Below are 15628 nucleotides of genomic sequence, written 5' to 3' on the forward strand. Positions count from 1 at the left end.
TATATATATATATTTATATATATATAAATATATATATATATTTATATATATATTTATATATATATATATATATATATATGTGTGTGTGTGTGTGTGTGTGTGTGTATACATATGTAGATATACATGCATATATATATATATATATATATATATATATATATATATATATATATATATATAGAGAGAGAGAGAGAGAGAGAGAGAGAGAGAGAGAGAGAGAGAGAGAGAGAGAGAGAGAGAGAGAGAGAGAGAGAGAGAGAGAGAGAGAGAGAGAGAGAGAGAGAGAGAGAGAGAGAGAGACAGATACATATACGTATATATATATATATATATATATATATATATATATATATATATACATATATATATACGTACATATACCCATATGAATATATGTATATATATTTATATATATGTATATGTATATATATATAATGTATACACATATATGTGTATACATATATATGAATATGTAGATAGCAAAATAAATACACACACACACACACACACACACACATATATATATACATATATATATATATATATATATATATATATATATATATATATATATATATATACTAATATACATATATACCTTGCATAGCATTGGCCATGGCAGTCACTCTGAAGCCATTTATGGCTTCTAGTGGCAAGAAAAAAATCAAAGGCACAGGCTGACCCTGTCAGACGTACTGCTAAAATGGACACTATAAAGAAGCCATCACCAAAATCATGTCCATGAGATTGTCCAACAGATGGACTACAACAGATGGACCACAGCCCAGAATCCATGAAGAAGGGGCGGTCCGAAACGATCTAGGCCGGAGACAGACTCGGAGGAGAATAAGGACGCTCTAGGTATTTCCCACTGTTTAAGGTTCCCTCTAAACCTGGCATTGGAGATGCAGAGACAAATCCGGTTGTTAATCTGGGTTGCCAGAGACCAGGGCATAATCATTGTCCCCAAAGATGAAGCTGCCCTGTATTTCCTGCAGGAAACGAAGGAGCTTAAAGATGACAGGAAAGTGTGTATCTCACCCTGAATTCCGATGATAGGAGAGTCAGGATGGTGGCACTTGGCTTCTCAAATTCTTATGATGTGGATCTGATCACATCCCACCCACAGGTCACTTCCCGAATGTCGAAAGGGAAGGCCCCAACCAGGTAAGTTATGGTGACCCTGAAAGGAGCCCCAATCACCACCCTTAATTTGGGTAACTGAGGCTCCTACAACCTCAGAACCTATGTGCCTGAGCCACTTCGTTGCTTCACATGCCAGAAATATGGCCACCACCAGGCTAATTGCAAGGCCAAGCCCAAATGAGGTGTCTGTAGCAAGGCATACAACACCGAGGTGTTCCATAAAGCACACAAGGAAGGCCAAACAGACACAACAGCCAAATGTCCCAACTGTGCCAAGAAGCATCATGCCTGGAGCCTGGCTTGCTCTGTCAAGAAGAAGGTAGCCCTCAGGCAACAAGAAGTTGCTAAAAGAAACGACCAGACTTTGTTCCTGCTTCCCCAAGGCACCCACAACTAGGGACAAAACAAATAGGAAAAGGCTCCTCGACTTCCTAAGAGGAAGAAAGCACCTCCCAAGCCAACACCGGACACCTCCAACAAAAAGGAGTTTCCGCCCATTACAAGTGTTCGGTATTATTTGAACAAATGTTCAAAAAGTACTGCAAAGGACAATAATTTCCTCTTTAATGAAAATGTGACTCACCTGTTAATTGCTGTAGTCACTGCAGTAGTAACAGCTTTAGCCTGAGGAGGCGGGGAAGGCAGTCATGGTCGCCACGACGGCAATGACCCAGCCCTGAAAGGGAGGAAACTGGACAGAGCCAAACCAGCTCCTACCCCACCTCAAGACGAGATTCCCCTCCCTACTCCAACCCTGGCCAAGTTCTCACAGGCTGAGCCAAAACATGGATTTATGCAGTCAGAGCCAGAACAGGCTAAGCTCACACAGGTAAAGCAAGCAAAGGCCAAGAACACACAGGTATAGCCTGAAAAAAAATCAAGTTAACAAAAGTCAGAGCTACCAAAGGCTCTCCATCTCCCAGTGGACCCATACCTAGCCTGACAAATAGCCCTAAAACAGATGAAGGTCCCTCAATCAGTGAGGATTTCACAATGGAACTGTCAGATTCCGACAATTCCATTGATGGTTAAATTGACTCTGAATCCAAAAACAAACAAAGTAACATCATGGCACACAATCTAAGCATACTACTGTGGAACATCTATAGCTTCAATTCAAGAAATGCCATCCTCCACACAATAGTGTGATCAAGGAAAATTGACATCATCATCCTCCAGGAGACATTAACAGAGGAGACTTCAATGCAAACCATCCCATCCTGTCTCCATGCAGGGGATCAGATGCTGCAGGCTATCACATAGCTAGTGTGCTTGATATATTCCTTGAGATCGCTCTTCTCAATACCCAAGAGCCAACGCAAGTCGAGGTAGGGCCACTGCGGCTCTGGCGGAGAGAATCAGATGGCATGTCGATGAGACGTCACAAGTGACCATCATGATACTGTTATTACCCTCATGGATGCTGGCCCAGTCCCAATGCCACAGCACAATCTTAGATGGAAAACAGACAAGGCAAACTGGCAAGGCTTTCAGAATGCCTTAGCCCCCTGCTTAGAAGCAGTGAACCCTCACGGAGTGAAATGTACTTGAAGCAAGACTTATCAATGCCATAAATCAAGCAAACCATACCTAAAACTCGGCCTTGGTCCAAGAGTTACAAAGACATCTGGTACAAGATAAAGGGGGTCAACCACAGAGAAAACATGTGCAGAAAACAATTCTGAAGGCAAAAAGGGAAGTTGTCTGGGATGCCAAGGAAACTGCTAAACGAGTAAGGCAGGAAAAGTAGCTGGAATGGTGTGTCCTTTGGCCACCCATATAGAGCTGTGGAAATGGGTCAGGCGAGCTACCATCATCTTAGCCCCGTTCAAAAAAGTCTACGGGAAGACCTATCCGCGTTCATTATAATCTACGGGAAACTACGGGAAAGTTCAAAGCCTAGTAACACCAAGGCAGGACGTCACCAGGATTCCTCCTGTGTTTTGGACGATTTTACGGGGATAAACCCTCTCACCTGGGTTGTCCTTATACCCAAACTGTGTGTGGTGTGTGTGGGTGTATACTCTCCAAATTGTGTCAAGGCATCTAGAAAAGACAGTGTTTAGTAAAAGTTACGAATACTGAGTGTAGTGCCAGGGTAACAGGGTGCTGTACGGACGACCGTTGACGTGTCCTTGTGAGTGTATGTGTGACAGCACTTGACCTGGCGCTCGCACCCTCCCCGCGCCCGACCGCAGGGAATTAATCACCGTAGAAGTGGACAACCACCTCCTCGCTCTCCTCGTGTCCCATCCTGGAGGGGGAGGGGGACATGCTCGGGGTCCCCGCATTGTCATCTACCACCCTCTCATCCCCCCACCCTATGGGAGGGATTGATTTCACTGAACATAGGGAAATGAACGGTGTGGATTCGCCTGTCGACCCCGATGTGGATGACGAGGGATTCCAACTCGTTCAGAAGAGGAGGAAGACAGTGAAGACCACGTCGCAACACCACACCAGCAACATGACCAATAATGCAACCGGATTAACGATTAAACAACGTGAACCCATCGCCCCAAAGGAAAAGTACATTAGACTGGCCTTTCCGGAGGACACGTCTACAGCTGATAAAATCAAGTGGATGAGGGAGGTCAGCCAGCTGCCGCCCCTCCAAGAGGAAGGCCCGCTAGACATGGTGCAGGGGAAATGGACATCCTCTCGTTATGTCTATGTAAAGAGGGAACAACAAAAATACGTGGCCCTCATGATTAATGGGACTTTCGCAGGAATTTCTCTACAGAATAATGACGACTATAGACCCAAAGGCAAAAAATACGGGGAATACCTGGTTACCAGGTTTCCGAAGGAGGCCGCCGCAGAAGAAGCACTGCATCTTCCGGGTGTTTTTAAAGCTCGGAGAATCTACAAGGAAGGACAAGCCCTGAATAGAATCGTCATTGTATGGAGTGGAGAACATCCGCCACTCAAAGAGCACAAATTCTTTGGACAATACATAGAGTCGAGCTCCATTCGACCATAGAGCTCAGATGTGGTTTGCTAAAAGTGCCAGGGGTACGGCCACGTAGCAAAATACTGCAGGGAAGAAACAGCCTGTGCTGTTTGCGCAGAAGCTCACCAGACGAAGGACTGTCCTGCAAATAAAAATAAAAAAGGCAATGACAACGGAGACACCGGCAGCATCAGCATCGTAAAGAGGTGCGTCAGGTGCGGAGAGCAAGGCACCGCAACTGCCCCCACAAACCGCCGCGCGCACCCTCCCCGACCGTACCCATCGACCGCGGAGTGGCGATGCCCAGCCCAGCCACACCCCACCCAGTGCCGTGTGACATCACCAACCCACAGGAATTCCCGCAACTGCCAGGGGGATTCCCCATCCCAGGAATACCTGATGAAGGGCTTCATCAAACACAAATTTGACCAATCAGCTAATCATAGGGTGTGATGGGGGACAAGAAAATAATGACGCTTCTCTCATGGAATATACGTGGTGTCAACCGTAGAATTTATGACTTGCTCTACTACATTCATAACCATAATGTTGATGTTATCTGTCTTCAAGAGCCCTTCACATCAGCCACTAAAATAAAAACCGCCCCTAGAATTAGAGGGTACCACTCCTATACGAACACAGGGATGACAGGCCTATTGACTTATGTCAGTGACACCATACCGCATAAGTTGGTGCAGAAGTCTGATGACAATAATGTGCAATACCAGCATTTACATATTCGAACAGCCTCTGGGTTTTTCTCTCTGTACAATGTATACGCAAGATGTAGAAAGTTTCAAACTGATTCACTGCCCAACTTTCAGAATCACGGCACAATATGCATGGGGGATTTTAATGCTAGACATTATACATTTGGAGACAGTCAATGCAATGAAAATGGCGAAGAGTTCCGAAATTTTGTGAACAATAGATCTATGACCGTATATGATACAGACAGGGAAACTCACGTGGCGGGGGGCAGGCTAGATTATGTAAAAGGAAGGGATCTTGTGCATGGAAACGTCAGAAGCATGCTTGCAACAGAGCTAATCAGTGACCACTTTGCAATAGTAACGAGATACGCTGTTGATAATAGTCTATCTGCAAAAAACATACAGGCTTAAAATTCCTATTCCTCCTTACCTTGAGCACCACTTTAAATCACGTATTTTTAACTGGTATAACGATTACACAGTAACGAGTGTTGATAAATTCTCCATGGACATGATGAAAGTGGTCACTGATTACTACAACACCTGGGTCTGTCCAAAGAAAACCTTAAAGAGCAACAATTCACAACGCCTAAAACAACCTAAGTGGGTCAGTGACACTATTAAGGGAACAAAAGCGAGTTCAGGAGCTTTGTGATATCTACAAGCAGGACAATACACGTGACAATCTTATTCAGTTTCTTAAAGGTAACAAAAATCTACGGGATTTAAAAACTCATTTCAGAAAAGAACACTTTGTACAGTTTCTACAAAGCCTTAACAATAACACCACAATGTCTGAGGTCTGGAAAAAAAATAATCGACTCTCAGGCAAAATAACTAACACCCCGCAGTTCCATAGTCCTCTTGCACAAGCAGACATGCTCCTTAGTCAATGGGCTGCAGCGTCCAAATTGAGCTCACTTCCCACAAATATTCAGAACCACCTTAGTCAGTCTAAAATTGCACGTAAATTTGCCATTGAGATTGGATGTTCTGAGACAGACCCTTCAGACTTTGCTGAGATTACTGAGTGGGAGCTGAACAATGCACTGTTCAAAGGAAAAGCGTCTGCACCCTTTTGCACCTATGCAGGTTAAGTTTGTCACAAGGTATTCTGCCTGGCCTCTGGACGCGCAGTCTAATCATCCCTATACCGAAACCAAACACCGATAAATACCGCCCAATCTCACTAACCTCATGTGTATGCAAAGTTCTAGAAAGGATAGTTTTGAACAGACTCAGGTACAGGTTGCAAGGTAAATTATCTCACAGACTGTACGGATTCATAACGGGACGTAGCACACATTGCTTTGCAGAGTACTACTCAAACTCTAATCCAGGGAAGCACACTGTTTTTCTTGACCTTAAGTCAGCTTTTGACATTGCAAACAGTGAAATTATCCTAGATCAATTAGTAAGCTTTGGCATCCGGGGTAAATTATTGAGCTGGATTAGAATGTATCTTTCGAACAGATCTGCAAGTGTCTTGTTCAGGGGAGTGAGAAGTTCCACCACACAATCTTTTGAACTTGGGACGCCACAGGGAGGAGTTCTCAGCCCTATGTTGTTCAATGTCCTCATGCACAAGCTGGTGGCAGATATTCCACTTGGGGATGGTGAATCCATTATATGCTATACTGATGACATATGTGTCAAAGCATCATCACAAGAGAGGATGCAAATAATTATCGACAAACTAACAACTAGGGCTCATGAGTGTGGATTAGTCATCTCCACTGAGAAAACAATGGCTCTCAATCCATGTATCATACCCCTACCCACTTTTCGCATAGGTGACCAAGAGCTTGACATGTGTCATAAATATAAATATCTCGGGGTGAACATAAATGATGCTGACCTGATCCTTTCCTTGAAAAAGAGACTCTGGGAGAGACTGAAACCGTTGAAAGTTCTTGTTGGAAGAGAACATGGCATCAATGTTAAGCTCGCTAGACTGTTTTACTTGGCTTTTATAAGATTAGTTGTAGATTACCATGCACTGCACTTGTTGCAGTGTAAAGAATAAAAAATAAATAGCTTGGAGACAGTGCAAAATGAAGCCATGAGGATTATCCTCGGCGCCCCGAGAACAGCAAGGATAGAAAACATGAGGTCGGAACTACAATCCATCTCTGATAAAATAATATTTATTTCCACTATATATGGGGTCAAAGCTCTGAGGGAACCCTTGTATCTTTCCAAAAACAAATGCAGCATAAAATCACGCAAGCAGACGTGACTAATCACACACACGCGCGCCCTCTAATACACAAAATCTCCATGAACATTACAAAGCTCAATGTCCCAATTAGTAAAATACCACAGGGTCAATCCATTCCACCATGGAAAAATTCAAAATTGATCGTGTACCTTACGTGTCTACCACATAAAAACGGTTGACGGATCGTACAGTCTGGATACAAAGCTGGTTGTGCTTGTACTGTATACAAAAATGGCCTACTAAAACATCAAGTTAATATAAGAGTGCAAAATTGGGCCAGCACTACACAAACGGAGCTGGCAAGTATACTCCTTGCAACGGAATTCGTAATGTCTCGGGGCTCTGGAGTAGTTTTCTGTGACTCTCAGAGTGCTCTTCGGACACTAAATTCTTTCAAAGCAGGTCGCGATGAGGAAATTGTGAGTTGCATTAAGCCTGTAGCAAAGATACTGTGAACATAGATCTTGGGATGCCTCTTGCTAGGGTTGCACATATATTGAAAAGTTCTCATAAAGAAGAACTAGTAGATCTGACGAACACTCAAAGGCCTGAAAGCTGTACCATAAGGCACTACGATCAGTGTAGAGATAGCAAGCCCTCCTATGGGTGGCACCGAAGTCAAACCAGACAATGTGACGTGGTTATTGCCAGAATACGTTTAGGTTACACAATGTATTGTCAACTGCACGGTGCAAGAAGTGCAGATGAATCTAAATGTAAACTGTGTAACGAAGAAAACAAGCGAACGCTTGAGCATTATATCTCTGAATGTCATGTGATACAGCCTTTCAGACCACCTAACATGAGGTATAAAGAACTATGTGAATATTTCATTTCATCTGATACATTGGAAGATATACTCGTATTATATCCTAAATGTTACTATGTAAAACTGCCGTAAACAAAAAAACACAGTGTTATGTAAACACGGCAAGATCATATCAACGTATTATTTTTGTATGATGTATGACATGTTTCTATATTACCATATACAATTACAGTAGTCACAGACTACTGTGTCAGATGTATATAACACTGTAATCATGATTGCCCACGCCTGAGCAGATAGCCAGGGTGGTAAATAAACTTACTTAACTTAACTTAACTTAATCTACGGAAATGCACATCATTATCAAGCTGTGAAGCCACGTTTATACACAAAACGTTGTAACCAAGCAACCTTACCTAACCCCCTATCGGAGGCTCCACCCCCGGACCCCCTCCACTGGGGTATTTGCCTATTGGTGGCTCCGCCATCGGACCCCCCTCCGTTGGGGTATTTATTCAACAAATCAAGCTTGTTGGCTGAATATGGACTTCCGCCAACCAAAAATGGTATACAACTATAGTATACCTATAATCGTCGCCGATTATCGTCCAATATTTTTTGGTAAGAATTACCCAGTTCTCGCTCAGCCCCAGGCTCTGATAAGGTCTCCCACCTAGAACTGGGAAACTTCCACTCTACCCCAGAGTTGGAAGAGGGCTGACATGGTTCCCATCCCAAAACCAGGGAAGTATCACCCCTCCAGGAACGCCTCCATGGGTTCACAAGGGGCATGAACACAGCACCCAACATAGCCACATTCTTAGGCACAACCAGCACTGTCACATCTGTGATCGTATTCCTAGACCTGGAAAAGGCTTTTGAAGTAGCAAGTCCTCTTGCTATTCAGGAGACCCTGATCCAGAAGGGAATCAGAGGAAAGCTCTTGGCCTGGATAGGTAACTATTTCAAGAACAGGGGCCGGATTTACTAACGCATAGACCAGATCATATGAGGTTTGTTTACATCGTAAATCAAGCTACTCTTTCATTTCTCGTAACGAGCGTATTTTCAAAACACTTCCGAGGTCGTAAACACATCTCCGCACGAGAGACATTAGCGAGTGCCCGAAACCACTCGTAACGCTCATCGTGGCGACCCTCCTCCGCTCATATCAGCCTCATAAATGCCTTCAAGAGTGTGAAATTGTGACTTTTCTTTGGGGAAATCAATTAACGTGTAAGGGCAAGACATTTAGGAGGCATAGTAAAAAAACAAAAAAGGCTAATAAGGATCCCCTTTGCCGATCCGCGGAGGCCACGGAAATACTTAATGTGTGCCTAATATAAATCCCTCAACAAGTTTAGTTTATCATGAATTAAAGGAGTTCTGACACATCATCATGATTTTTTTTTTTAATGAAAAGTTCCATAACCACACCTCTTAATACCCTACTAGAATATCATTATGGAAGCAAGGGATTAACTTACTGATGAATAATGAAATGTTTTCCGCTTATGTTTTTGATAAAAAAAAAAAAAAAAAAAAAAAAATGTAAGTCAGAAAAATACTGAGTAAGAGAGAGAGAAAGAGCTAGAGACACAGATGTATATGTAATATATGTATGTATGTGTGTGTGTATTTATTTATATTTATGTATTTATTCATATATACTTATATGTGGTATGATTTTATTACACACACACACACACACACACACACACACACATATATATATATATATATATATATATATATAGATAGATAGATAGATAGATATATAGATATAAATATAGCTATAGGTATATAGATATATATAGAAATATAGCTATAGGTATATAGATATATATAGAGTTTATTGATAAAGGTGGTGAAGATTAATAAAGACTCTAAATAGAGAGAAACATTTATTGGCATTAAAGTTTCATGACTCATTTATTTGCCCTATTGAATTGAACCTCATTTTAGAAATACTGTTAAACCACATTGCATGTGATTTTTTTCATAAAGAAACTGTTACTAGTAAACCTCATTAGTGCTGCCTCAGTTCGGCAGTTAATACTCTGTGATTGATCGATTTTTTTCCGAGCTAACGATGATTAGTTGTTCGAACCGTTCTTTTAAGAAATAAAGCCCTACGATACCTAACGATAGTAAACACGGTTTACTATCGTTGAGAAAGTTCAAAATTAAGCTGCCAGGATCATTCTAGGTGCCCTAGGTGGACAAAAGTCCTCATGCCCCTCATGGAGACAAACCTTCTCCCCCTGGACTCCCGAATTGATCTAATGGCAGCAGAGTGCCTTTCAAAGGCCATCCAGTCATCCGGGAACACAAGCATTAGACATTATCAGCTCAAAAAGCAACTAATTGCTAAGGGCATGGACTCTACCCACCATGACTATATTGGCACAAACCTAGATCGAGTTATCTGTCATGAGCTTGTCAAGGAGAAATAACCAAAACCTATACCTAGTCTGAAGGCAGAAACCAAGAGGGTCATTGCAGCCATCACTTCTCTGGGTAGTAGAACCTACTTCACGGATGGATCAGTCGATCCTGTAACCCACACTACAGGTAGCGGCTTTGCAGCAAAGGATGCCACAAAATTCATGAGGGTAACAGACAACACCTCATTGCTACAAGCAAAGGCAGTTGTGATTATGGGTGCCCTAGCCCACATATCCCTGAGGAAAAGACACATGGTCATACATATAGATTCCAGGGCAGCCATTAAATCCATTGACTGTCTACAGCACAGCATGTCCAATGGGAACATCTACTTTCTGACCTCTGTGCTTACTATGTCACTAGAGGATTCTTGCTCAGGGTAGAAGAATAATCATTACTGGGTCCCCAGCCACATAGGTATCAGAGGGAATTAGCTTGCTAACAGTCTAGCTGACATTGTTAGAGGTATGCCCCCAAATCCCATGATCTTTGAACCAAGCCAAAAAATCTTGAGACATAGGACGAGCTGAACACCACCCTGTTACATTATTTACAGAGTTGTGAGCACACACAATTTATGAGACAGGGACCACCCACCACAGCTGTTGGGTTGGTAAAAAGATGCCACATATTTTCATCATAGTGGCAGGAGAAACTGTTGGCAACCTGGCCACCGCAGTTGGCATTGAGTATCAGAGAATCAACTGATACAGCCATAAATAGCTGACACAGGCCGGGCCACATATATGGAAGGCTCGGGCGAAGCTGGACATCGCAAAGAAAGAAAGGAATATATACATGCAACAAGGCAGATGAACGGTAGACTGCAGAGCAGTCGCGTCTGGCAGTGAAGAAGTAGTAGACATAACTTGGTAACTTTTATTGATGAGTGAGAGATACAGCTGATGGACAGAGATTCTGTCTGGTGGGAATGCTATAGGCTGTCTGTCTGTTGCTCACAGGCGATCCTCTTTTATACAGGTACACACAGAATATTGGCAAAAGGTTGCAGTGTAATAGGAAAGGGGACAACATACTGCCAGGGAATGTCCTCGCAGTGCTGCAAGAGATGAGAGTACTGCAGATGATCCAGCCTTTGTCCCATCATGCTTCAGGTGTGGGATGACAGGTGTGACTGCCTGGCACTGGGGGTGCTTGGGCCTCCCTGCCCTGGCCCCTCCCCCCCATCCCCTGTGGTACCAGCACCGACCGCGAGTGACCAGTGCGGCCCTCCCAACTCAACCCGCGGCTGCCGGCGAGTGGGGGTGCAGAGGTCACCAAACTACGCGACACGGTTACGCAACTGGAGAAGCTGAACAAAGTGATGCTGATCTTCACAGAGGTTGTCTCGGGCCTCGAAGTTGCCATACTCTCTGTATTAAAGACCACGTCCCTCCTCCTTCCCCGGGCGCCAGCCGAGGCAGCCGTCCCTCACCCTCAGGCAGGGGGAATCCCACCGCACAACCATGTGGCATAAGTGACGTCACGCCAGCTGTCCAAGGCGACATAAATGTGCTTGAACTTTTAAAGGAAAGGATAGCTCTGAAAGAACAAAACAATGACTTATTTACTGAAATAACGACGCTGAGACAGGACATGGAAAATTTAAAAGTGACTGTCATTGCCGTGATACTAGTGTTACCATTAGTGCTGAAAAAACGAACGAGGAGAATCAATGTCAGACCGCCAGTGCTGATAACCAGAGTGGGCGTGTCAGCGCTGACAGCCGCCACGAACAATATCAGGATCCCTATGACATCGAGTCCAGTGACTCAGTGACGCAGGTGCATCTGGCACAGCAACCGAAGGGACTGTGCTGAGAAGTGGAACAAAGCTAAGACCAAATGTTTGAAATAAGTAAAAGTACTTTTAAGTTTAAGACTACCATCTGTAATGAAATCCATAATCAGAAAGCTATATGTTTCTTATTTAAATCTATAATTCGTAATATTAGAGGATATAACAGCATGAGGTACAGATTGCCTAACAGAGCACTATTCACATATGGATAAACGCACAATCAAATTTATATCATGGAATATGCGTAATATAAAGTCTGGGCTGAATGACCTAGAGTTTTATATCCGTAAGTATAACACTGATGTTATTTGCATGTAAGAACCTTTTGCTGCTGCTGCTGCTGCTAAGATGAAAATAGCACCTGCAATTCAGGGATGTTATTCATACAGCCATGACTAGATTGTTGACATATGTGAAGGTAACACTGCCTCATACATTAGTTAAAAAATCTGAGGACACTGATGTTCAATTTCATCATTTAAAAATTCAGACTGCCTCTGGGTATTTTTCACTGTATAATGTATATGCCAGATACTCTAAATTTCTGGCTAGTTCTCTTCCCAATTTTCACAACCAAGGCACGTTATGTATGGGTGACTTCAATGCAAGGCATCCACACTTTGGAGACAACTAACGTTATAGTAATGGGGAAGAATTCAAACATTTTATCAATAGTAGATCACTGGCAGTATGACACAGAAGCAGAGACTCATTTGGGAGGTGGCATGTGAGACTATGTATTTGGCAAAAAAATTGTTCATGGCAATGTCTGCACTTCACTGGTACGAGAGTTAGTTAGTGACCACTTTGCAATACGAACAGACTATACTGTAGACAGCGACTCAGCCCCTAAATCACCTAGGCTCAGATTAATCATCCTACCGGGACTAGAGCATCACTTCAAGGCACGGGTCTATGACTGGTATAACATCTATGAAATAACAACCGTTGAAAAAAATTCTCAGGGTCTAATCAAAGTTGTCACTGACTACTAAGACACATGGATCTTTTCACGAAAACTCTCAAAGAAAAAGAGGCCCCAGGCCTCCCATGCACCGAGGTGGATCAATGACCCAATTCTAGCCAGGGAACATAAACGGGTTCAGGAGCTTGCTAATTGTTATAAAGATAATAAGACGACAGATAATCTTCTGCAGTTTCTGAAAGCCAACAAGGATTTGTAGTAAACACTGGGAACAATTCTTGCAAAATATCAATAGTCGAACTTCTGCAGTTGGCGTATGGAAAAAAAAAAAAAAATTACCTTACAGGTAAAGCTCTCATAACACCGCAGTTCCACAGTCCACAAGAACAGGCTAATATGCTGCTAGAGCAGTAGGCTGGAAATTCTCAGTTACATTCACTTCCACAAGGGATAAAAGATCAACAAGTCGAAAATAGATAGAAATTTTAATATAGCAATAGCCTGTGCTGCTATTGACCCTTCCGACTTTGCCGAAATAACCGAGTGGGAACTGAGCAATACCCTTCTTAAAGGTAAGGCAACCGCCCCTGGCGAGGATGGCATTACTTGCAGCGTCCTTCGCCACATTGCTCAGATGCCAGGCAATCCACTTTTACACCTGTATAGACTCAGCCTATCACAAGGAATCCTCCCAAGCTCCTGGACTAAAAGCTTTATCATTCCTATACCCAAACCCAATACTGACAAATACAGACCCATTTCCTTGACCTCCTGTCTGTGCAAAGTACTTGAGAGAATAATTCTGAACAGGCTCATGTATCGCATAAATGCTAAGTTATCCTCCAGACTGTATGGATTTCTCCCAGGGCGTAGCAGTCAGCACTGTTTTGCAGAGTACTTAACAAACTCAAACCCAGGCATGCAAACCGTATTTCTTGATCTTAAATCTGCCTTTGATATTGCAAACAGGGAAATTATTCTTGGGCAACTAGCTAGCTTTGGTATTCAGGGAAAACTGTCAACGTGGATTCAAATGTACCTATCGAATCGATCGGCTCAGGTTCTCTTCAGGGGCATTAAGAGTACTCATACAAAAGTATTTGAACTCGGCACACCTCAGGGAGGCGTACTTAGTCCCATGCTATTTAATATCCTAATGCATAGATTACTGGGCGATATATCACTTGCAGCCAATGACTCCATTAATTGCTATGCCGATGACATCTGCACTAAATCCTCATATGAGGAGAGAATGCAAGAGATTCTAGATATACTTTCTGCTGAGTGTGGCTTGATAATCTCAACTAAAAAAAGGCACTTAACCCAAAGACAATCCCTCTGCCAAGGTTTCATATAAATGAAGTTAAGCTAGATCTTTGCCACCAATACAAATACCTCAGGGTGATTGCTAATGATTCAGAGTTCATCAGAAACCTGAAGAAAAGTGTATGGGAATGGCTGAAGCCACTTAGGACACTTGTCGGCAAAGACCATGGTATCAATGTCAATATTGTGAGACTCTTTTACTTGTTATACATAAGGTCAGTCATAGATTACCATGCATTGCACCTAGTATTGTTCAAGGAATCAGAATTGACTAGTTTAGAAAGTGTACAAAATGAAGCCATAAAGATAATTTCTGGTGCCCCTAGAGCAACAAAGATTGTGAATATGAGAACAGAACATAATTTGCCTTCTCTTTATGAAAGAATATTATACATGAATACCACATTTAGTGTCAAATCAATTAGGGAACCCCTCCATTGTACAGAGTTCCAAAGACAACTAAAACACAGAATAGAAGAGCTAACTTTGAATGACAACACCGATTCATACTCAAATCCATGGGTGCAAGTAACATGTAAACACTTAGCTCAGCTGAACATACCCATAACTGAGACCTTACGTGGACGTGCTGTACCACCGTGGAAAATGTCGGACTTAATTGTATATTATATAACTACCCCCAAAAAAGACAGTGTCCCCCCTGCTATACTTAAACAGTATGTACTTGCAATTATAAATGAGCATCCAGAAACTGTCCAATGCATATGAATGCTACACTGACGGATCCTTGCTGTCTGGGAGCAGGGCAGGATGCGCTTTTGTTGTATATGAAAACAATATTTTGCAGCACCAGGACTGTAGGAGGGTTCATGACTGGGCTAGCACTACGCAAACTGAGTTGACAGGAATACTCATGGCCACCGTATTTCTATTGAATCAAGGCTCAGGGGTCATCTGTGATTCACAGAGTGCTCTCCAGGCTCTGAACACCCTTGACAAAGGTGCGGGAAATATTGCAAATGACATCATGATAAAGTGTATCGTGCAAAAGAACGAGGCCATAATATGTGTGGATTCCATCGCATGTTGGAATCCCTAGGCATGATCATGCTGATCGCCTAGCAAAGTCAGCATGTGACAAACAAAGTGTGGATATAGATCTTGGGATACCTCTTTCTAGGATTATATAACCGTTAAAGCTTCCTTCAAAGAGGACTTGACTGAGTTGATTAATTCTCAACGCCTGAAAGCTGTAGCATAAAGCACTATGACCGGTTTAGGCAAGATTCATTCATCTATGGTTTATATAAAACAAGAACAAGACAGTGTGATGTTTTGAATGCAAGAATCAGGCTTGGATATAGAT

This window comes from Penaeus chinensis, chromosome 39 (assembly GCF_019202785.1).
Source record: "Penaeus chinensis breed Huanghai No. 1 chromosome 39, ASM1920278v2, whole genome shotgun sequence".
In the NCBI taxonomy this organism is placed as follows: Eukaryota; Metazoa; Arthropoda; class Malacostraca; order Decapoda; family Penaeidae; genus Penaeus; species Penaeus chinensis.